Raw genomic sequence first — 6,609 nt, 5'->3', positions numbered from 1 at the left:
ACAAGCCTCTACATCCTTACATTTGTCCTCTAGCCATCCCTGCTTAGCCATTTTGCCCTTCCTGTCAATCTCATTTTTGAGACGTTTGTATTCCTTTTTGCCTGCTTCATTTACTGCATTTTTATATTTTCTCCTTTCGTCAATTAAATTCAATATTTCTTCTGTTACCCAAGGATTTCTATTAGCCCTCGTCTTTTTACCTACTTGATCGTCTGCTGCCTTCACTACTTCATCCCTCAGAGCTACCCATTCTTCTTCTACTGTATTTCTTTCTCCCATTCCTGTCAATTCTTCCCTTATGCTCTCCCTGAAGCTCTCTACAACTTCTGGTTCTTTCAGTTTATCCAGGTCCCATCTCCTTAAATTCCCACCTTTTTTCAGTTTCTTCAGTTTCAATCTGCAGTTCATAACCAATAGATTGTGGTCAGAGTCCACATCTGCCCCTGGAAATGTCTTACAATTTAAAACCTGGTTCCTAAATCTCTGTCTTACCATTATATAATCTATCTGATACCTTTTAGTATCTCCAGGATTCTTTCAGGTATACAACCTTCTTTTATGATTCTTGAACCAAGTGTTAGCTATGATTAAGTCATGCTCTGTGCAAAATTCTACAAGGCGGCTTCCTCTTTCATTTCTTCCCCCCAATCCATATTCACCTACTATGTTTCCTTCTCTCCCTTTTCCTACTGATGAATTCCAGTCACCCATGACTATTAAATTTTCGTATCCCTTCACTACCTGAATAATTTCTTTTATCTCGTCATACATTTCATCTATTTCTTCATCATCTGCAGAGCTAGTTGGCATATAAACTTGTACTACTGTAGTAGGCATGGGCTTTGTGTCTATCTTGGCCACAATAATGCATTCACTATGCTGTTTGTAGTAGCTAACCCGCACTCCTATTTTTTTATTCATTATTAAACCTACTCCTGCATTACCCCTATTTGATTTTGTATTTATAACCCTGTATTCACCTGACCAAAAGTCTTGTTCCTCCTGCCACCGAACTTCACTAATTCCCACTATATCTAACTTTAACCTATCCATTTCCATTTTTAAATTTTCTAACCTACTTGCCCGTTAAGGGATCTGACATTCCACGCTCCGATCCGTAGAACGCCAGTTTTCTTTCTCCTGATAACGACGTCCTCTTGAGTAGTCCCCGCCCGGAGATCCGAATGGGGGACTATTTTACCTCCGGAATATTTTACCCAAGAGGATGCCATCATCATTTAATCATACAGTAAAGCTCCATGTCCTCGGGAAAAATTACGGCTGTAGTTTCCCCTTGCTTTCAGCCGTTCGCAGTACCAGCACAGCAAGGCCGTTTCGGTTAATGTTACAAGGCCAGATCAGTCAATCATCCAGACTGTTGCCCCTGCAACTACTGAAAAGGCTGCTGCCCCTCTTCAGGAACCACATGTTTGTCTGGCCTCTCAACAGATACCCTTCCGTTGTGGTTGCACCTACGGTACGGCCATCTGTACCGCTGAGGCACGCAAGCCTCCCCACCAACGGCAAGGTCCATGGTTCATGGAGGGTGTGACTTATTATACTGTGTGTGACTTATGATACTGATATTTTGGTAATTTTCACATCTGTCAACACCTGCTTTCTTTGGGATTGGAATTACTACATTCTTCTTGAAGTCTGAGGGAATTTCGCCTGTCTCATACATCTTACTCACCAGACGGTAGAGTTTTGTTAGGCCTGGATCTCCCAAGGCTGTCAGTAGTTCTAATGGAATGTTGTCTACTCCCGGGGCCTTGTTTCAGCTTAGGTCTTTCAGTGCTCTGTCAAACTCTTCATGCAGTATCATATCTCCCATTTCATCTTCATCTACCTCCTCTTCCATTTCCATAATATTGTCCTCAAGAACATCGCCCCTATATAGACCCTCTATATACTTCTTCCACCTTTCTGCTTTCCCTTCTTTGCTTAGAACTGCATTTCCATCTGAGCTCTTGATATTCATGCAAGTGGTTCTCTTTTTTCCAAAGGTCTCTTTAATTTTCCTGTAGGCAGTGTCTATCTTACCCCTCGTGAGATAAGCCTCTACATCCTTACATTTGTCCTCTAGCCATCCCTGCTTAGCCATTTTGCAATTCTTGTCGATCTCATTTTTGAGACGTTTGTATTCCTTTTTGCCTGCTTCACTTACTGCATTTTTGTATTTTCTCTTCTCATCAAGTAAATTCAGTACCTCTTCTGTTGCCCAAGGATTTCTACTAGCCCTCGTCTTTTTACCTACTTGATCCTCTGCTGCCTTCACTATTTCATTCCTCAAAGCTACCCATTCTTCTTCTGCTGTATTTTTTCCCCCCATTCCTGTCAATTGTTCCCTTATGCTCTCCCTGAAACTCTGTACAACCTCTGGTTCTTTCAGTTTATCCAGGTCCCATCTCCTTAAATTCCCACCTTTTTGCAATTTCTTCAGCTGTAATCTACAGTTCATAACCAATAGATTGTGGTCAAAGTCCACATCTGCCCCTGGAAATGTCTTACAATTTAAAATCTGGTTCCTAAATCTCTGTCTTACCATTATATAATCTATCTGAAACCTTTTAGAATCTCCAGGGTTCTTCCATATATACAACCTTCTTTCATGATTCTTGAACCAAGTGTTAGCTATGATTAAGTTATGCTCTGTGCAAAATTCTACCAGGCGGCTTCCTCTTTCATTTCTTAGCCCCAATCCATATTCACCTACTACGTTTCCTTCTCTTCCTTTTCCTACTGTCGAATTCCAGTCACCCATGACTATTAAATTTTCGTCTCCCTTCACTACCTGAATAATTTCTTTTATCTCATCATACATTTTCTCAATTTCTTCACTATCTGCAGAGCTAGTTGGCTTATAAACTTGTACTACTGTCGTAGGCGTGGGCTTCGTGTCTATCTTGGCCACAATAATTGGTTCACTATGCTGTTTGTAGTAGCTCACCCGCCCTCCTATTTTCCTATTCATTATTAAAGCTACTCCTGCATTATCCCTATTTGATTTTGTATTTAGAATCCTGTATTCACCTGACCAAAAGTCTTGTTCCTCCTGCCACCGAACTTCACTAATTCCCACTATATCTAACTTTAACCTATGCATTTCCCTTTTTAAATTTTCTAACCTACCTGCCCGATTAAGGGGTCTGACATTCCACGCTCCGATCCGTAGTACGCCAATTTTCTTTATCCTGATAACGACGTCCTCCTGAGTAGTCCCCGCCCGGAGATCCGGATGAGGGCCTATTTTACCTCCGGAATATTTTACCCAAGAGGACGCCATCATCATTTAACCATACAGTAAAGCTGCATGCCCTCTGTAATAATTACGGCCGTAGTTTCCCCTTGCTTTCAGCCGTTCACAGTACCACAACAGCAAGGCCGTTTTGGTTAGTGTTACAGGGCCAGATCAGTCAATCATCCAGACTGTTGCCCCTACAACTACTGAAAAGGCTGCTGCCCCTCTTCAGGAACCACACTTTTGTCTGGCCTCTCAACAGATACCCCTCCGTTGTGGTTGCACCTACGGTATGGCTATCTGTATCATTGAGGCACACAAGCCTCCCCACCAACGGCAAGGTCTATAGTTCATGGGGGGGGGGGATTATCTTCATATAAAATTGCATTTAGTATAGCGTATGATCTAAAACTATTCCTTACTTCAGTAAAATCAAAGTATTGTCTTTTGCTTCTATATGTATGTACATAAAATTCTATTTATATGTAGGACTAAAAAGAACACACACACACACACACACACACACACAGGCATGGAACACCTGGGTGCTGTAGCCAATGATTTGCAGCACACGAGCCATAGATTGCGAGGGGCTAATAGGATAGAGGAAGGAAAAGGTGTGGGAACAGTGAGTTAGCAGAGGTGGAGGACAGGTGGATTATGAGAATGGAGGATGTGTCACAAGAATGACTCTCATCTATGTAGTTCAGAAAAGCTTGTTTTAAGGGAAGGGCACAGGTTATGAAGTAGCTATTGAACTCAAGCATGTTGTGCTCAGCAATGTGAAATGCAAATGGGGGGGGGGGGGGGTCAACTCTGTTCTTGGCCACTATTTGGCAGTGGCCATTCACTCTGGTGGGCAGCTGTTTTCCAGTCATGCCCACATAAAATGTTGTGCGGGGATTGTATTACAGCTGGTATATGACATGGCTGCATTCACAGGTAGTCCCATCTCTGATGGGATAGGAAAGCCTGTGACAGGACTAGAGTAGGATGTGCTAGGTGGGTAGATTGAGCAGGTCTTGGACATCTGTCTTACACAGGGATAGGACCTCTGTGGAAGTTGATCATTCAGTAGCACAACATTTTCGACTGTTGGCTGCTTCTCAACCTATGCTACCTGGGTCCTTCCTTGCAACATTGGTTTCCTGAACTGCACAGATGGGAGTTATTCTTAAAACACATCCATCACTTCCCATAATCTTACTGGCATCCAACGTCTGCTAACCCACTGTCCCCATACCCTCCATCCAATAGTTTTCCTTCCTTCTGTCTTGTCACTGCCTCCCAGGCCACACTCTACATCATCTACATTGTGTGTTGCACAATGTACGTGTCACCTCTCCCTCCCGCATTCCCGCTACCTCCCTCCAAACAGCACGCAACCCGTCTGCAATCCCCCCCGGTTCTGCTTCCCACTCTTTCTCCTGCTACCCACTCCACCTTACATAACCCCTATACCCAGTCACCTTTCTAAGAAAGCTGATGGTCTAGATCAAAATATTCCAATTTATATGCAACTATATTTTATGCATGAATGTAAGTATTTGAAACATTGTCTTGTTGTTTGCCAGGTCTTACAACCGAAAATATTCATTAGGGGTACATGTATTGTCACATTGGTGCAAGAATCCCTAAATCTTAGAAGAAACTTGAGCAAAAAGAGCAGATATCAATTTTACACAATATTCATATTGCACACTCCTTCAGAACAAATACTTTTTCACCTTAGCTATACTTCTCCAGAAGAGTCTACCATAGGACAGTACTGAGTGAAAGTATGCTATAATCCTGTCTGTATGTCAATACAATGAAACAGAATTCTAAGGGCAAAGCAGTTAGTGCTGAGGTTTTTGGTTAATTTAACTATGTTCTGGGGCCTTCTCAGTATATTATCCACATGAATGCTTAGAAACTGCGGAGATTCATCCAGTCTATGGCCATTTGTCTCTAGTTGTAGTACTTGTAAGTCATTTTATTTGGTTTGGAATTAGGTAACATTCGTTTTTGTAAGGTTAGGGGTTTTGTTGACAGTTAATCAGTCTGTTCTACAATCCATTAGCATCATTCATCTGTAAGACTGTGAATTTATGTACAATCAATATTTGAAAGTTAACAAGTCTAAAGATTATAGAGGCACAAGTTGCTGAAGAAATGATACCATGGCACAGAAATTTACGACCAACTGATACATGAGTAATAATTGAGGTGTTATTAGGCAAAAAACTAAATATTTGATTAAACAGTATACTAATATACAGGGTGATTCAAAAAGAATACCACAACTTTAGGAATTTAAAACTCTGCAACGACAAAAGGCAGAGCTAAGCACTATCTGTCGGCGAATTAAGGGAGCTATAAAGTTTCATTTAGTTGTACATTGGCACTTATCTGTCCGTAACTACCTGAACGTCAACTACCCGAGGCGATGGATCGGCCGCCAGGCGCCCGTGACAGAGCACTTCATCACTGGCCTCCAAGAAGCCCTGATCTTACCCCCTGCGATTTTTTCTTATGGGGGTATGTTAAGGATATGGTGTTTCGGCCACCTCTCCCAGCCACCATTGATGATTTGAAACGAGAAATAACAGCAGCTATCCAAACTGTTACGCCTGATATGCTACAGAGAGTGTGGAACGAGTTGGAGTATCAGGTTGATATTGCTCGTGTGTCTGGAGGGGGCCATATTGAACATCTCTGAACTTGTTTTTGAGTGAAAAAAAAACCTTTTTAAATACTCTTTGTAATGATGTATAACAGAAGGTTATATTATGTTTCTTTCATTAAATACACATTTTTAAAGTTGTGGTATTCTTTTTGAATCACCCTGTATATGAAGTCAGTTTCCGGAAACAGAAGTTGCTCATTGTTACAGATTTTTGCCCTCTCAATAGCAGAAATGTATGGTTTCAATGAAGTGATTAATACATAGTATAATGGAACTGTATGTGCCCTTGACATGTGAACACACTTCATCAGTTTTGGAGTATCTGCACCATAGTAATCCAGCATAAAAAGCCACATTAACAAATGGTACAACAGAAATATCAACTGTGCAGCCAGATCTTTGCCATGCATGTGTTAGCATAGCTTTGTATTTCAGTATAGGCAGTTGGCTGTGGATAATACTGTGATGGATTATTGTAACAAATTTCATGTGCAAATAAAGGTACTAAATCTTGTGGTAGTTACTCTCAATTGCTTAATAAATAGGTGCCAGCAAAATGTAAATCCCACATATAATTCTAATTATGTTGTTTTGTGCAATGGACACGTTTTGCCTAAATGAGGAATTACCCCTGAATATTATTCTGTAGGTCGTAAATGAATAAAAACCATTAGTTTAACAAAGTGTTATGTCTTTGAAG

The sequence above is a fragment of the Schistocerca piceifrons genome, chromosome 6 (assembly GCF_021461385.2).
Source record: "Schistocerca piceifrons isolate TAMUIC-IGC-003096 chromosome 6, iqSchPice1.1, whole genome shotgun sequence".
Classification (NCBI taxonomy): Eukaryota; Metazoa; Arthropoda; class Insecta; order Orthoptera; family Acrididae; genus Schistocerca; species Schistocerca piceifrons.
This window is presented reverse-complemented; position numbering follows the sequence as displayed.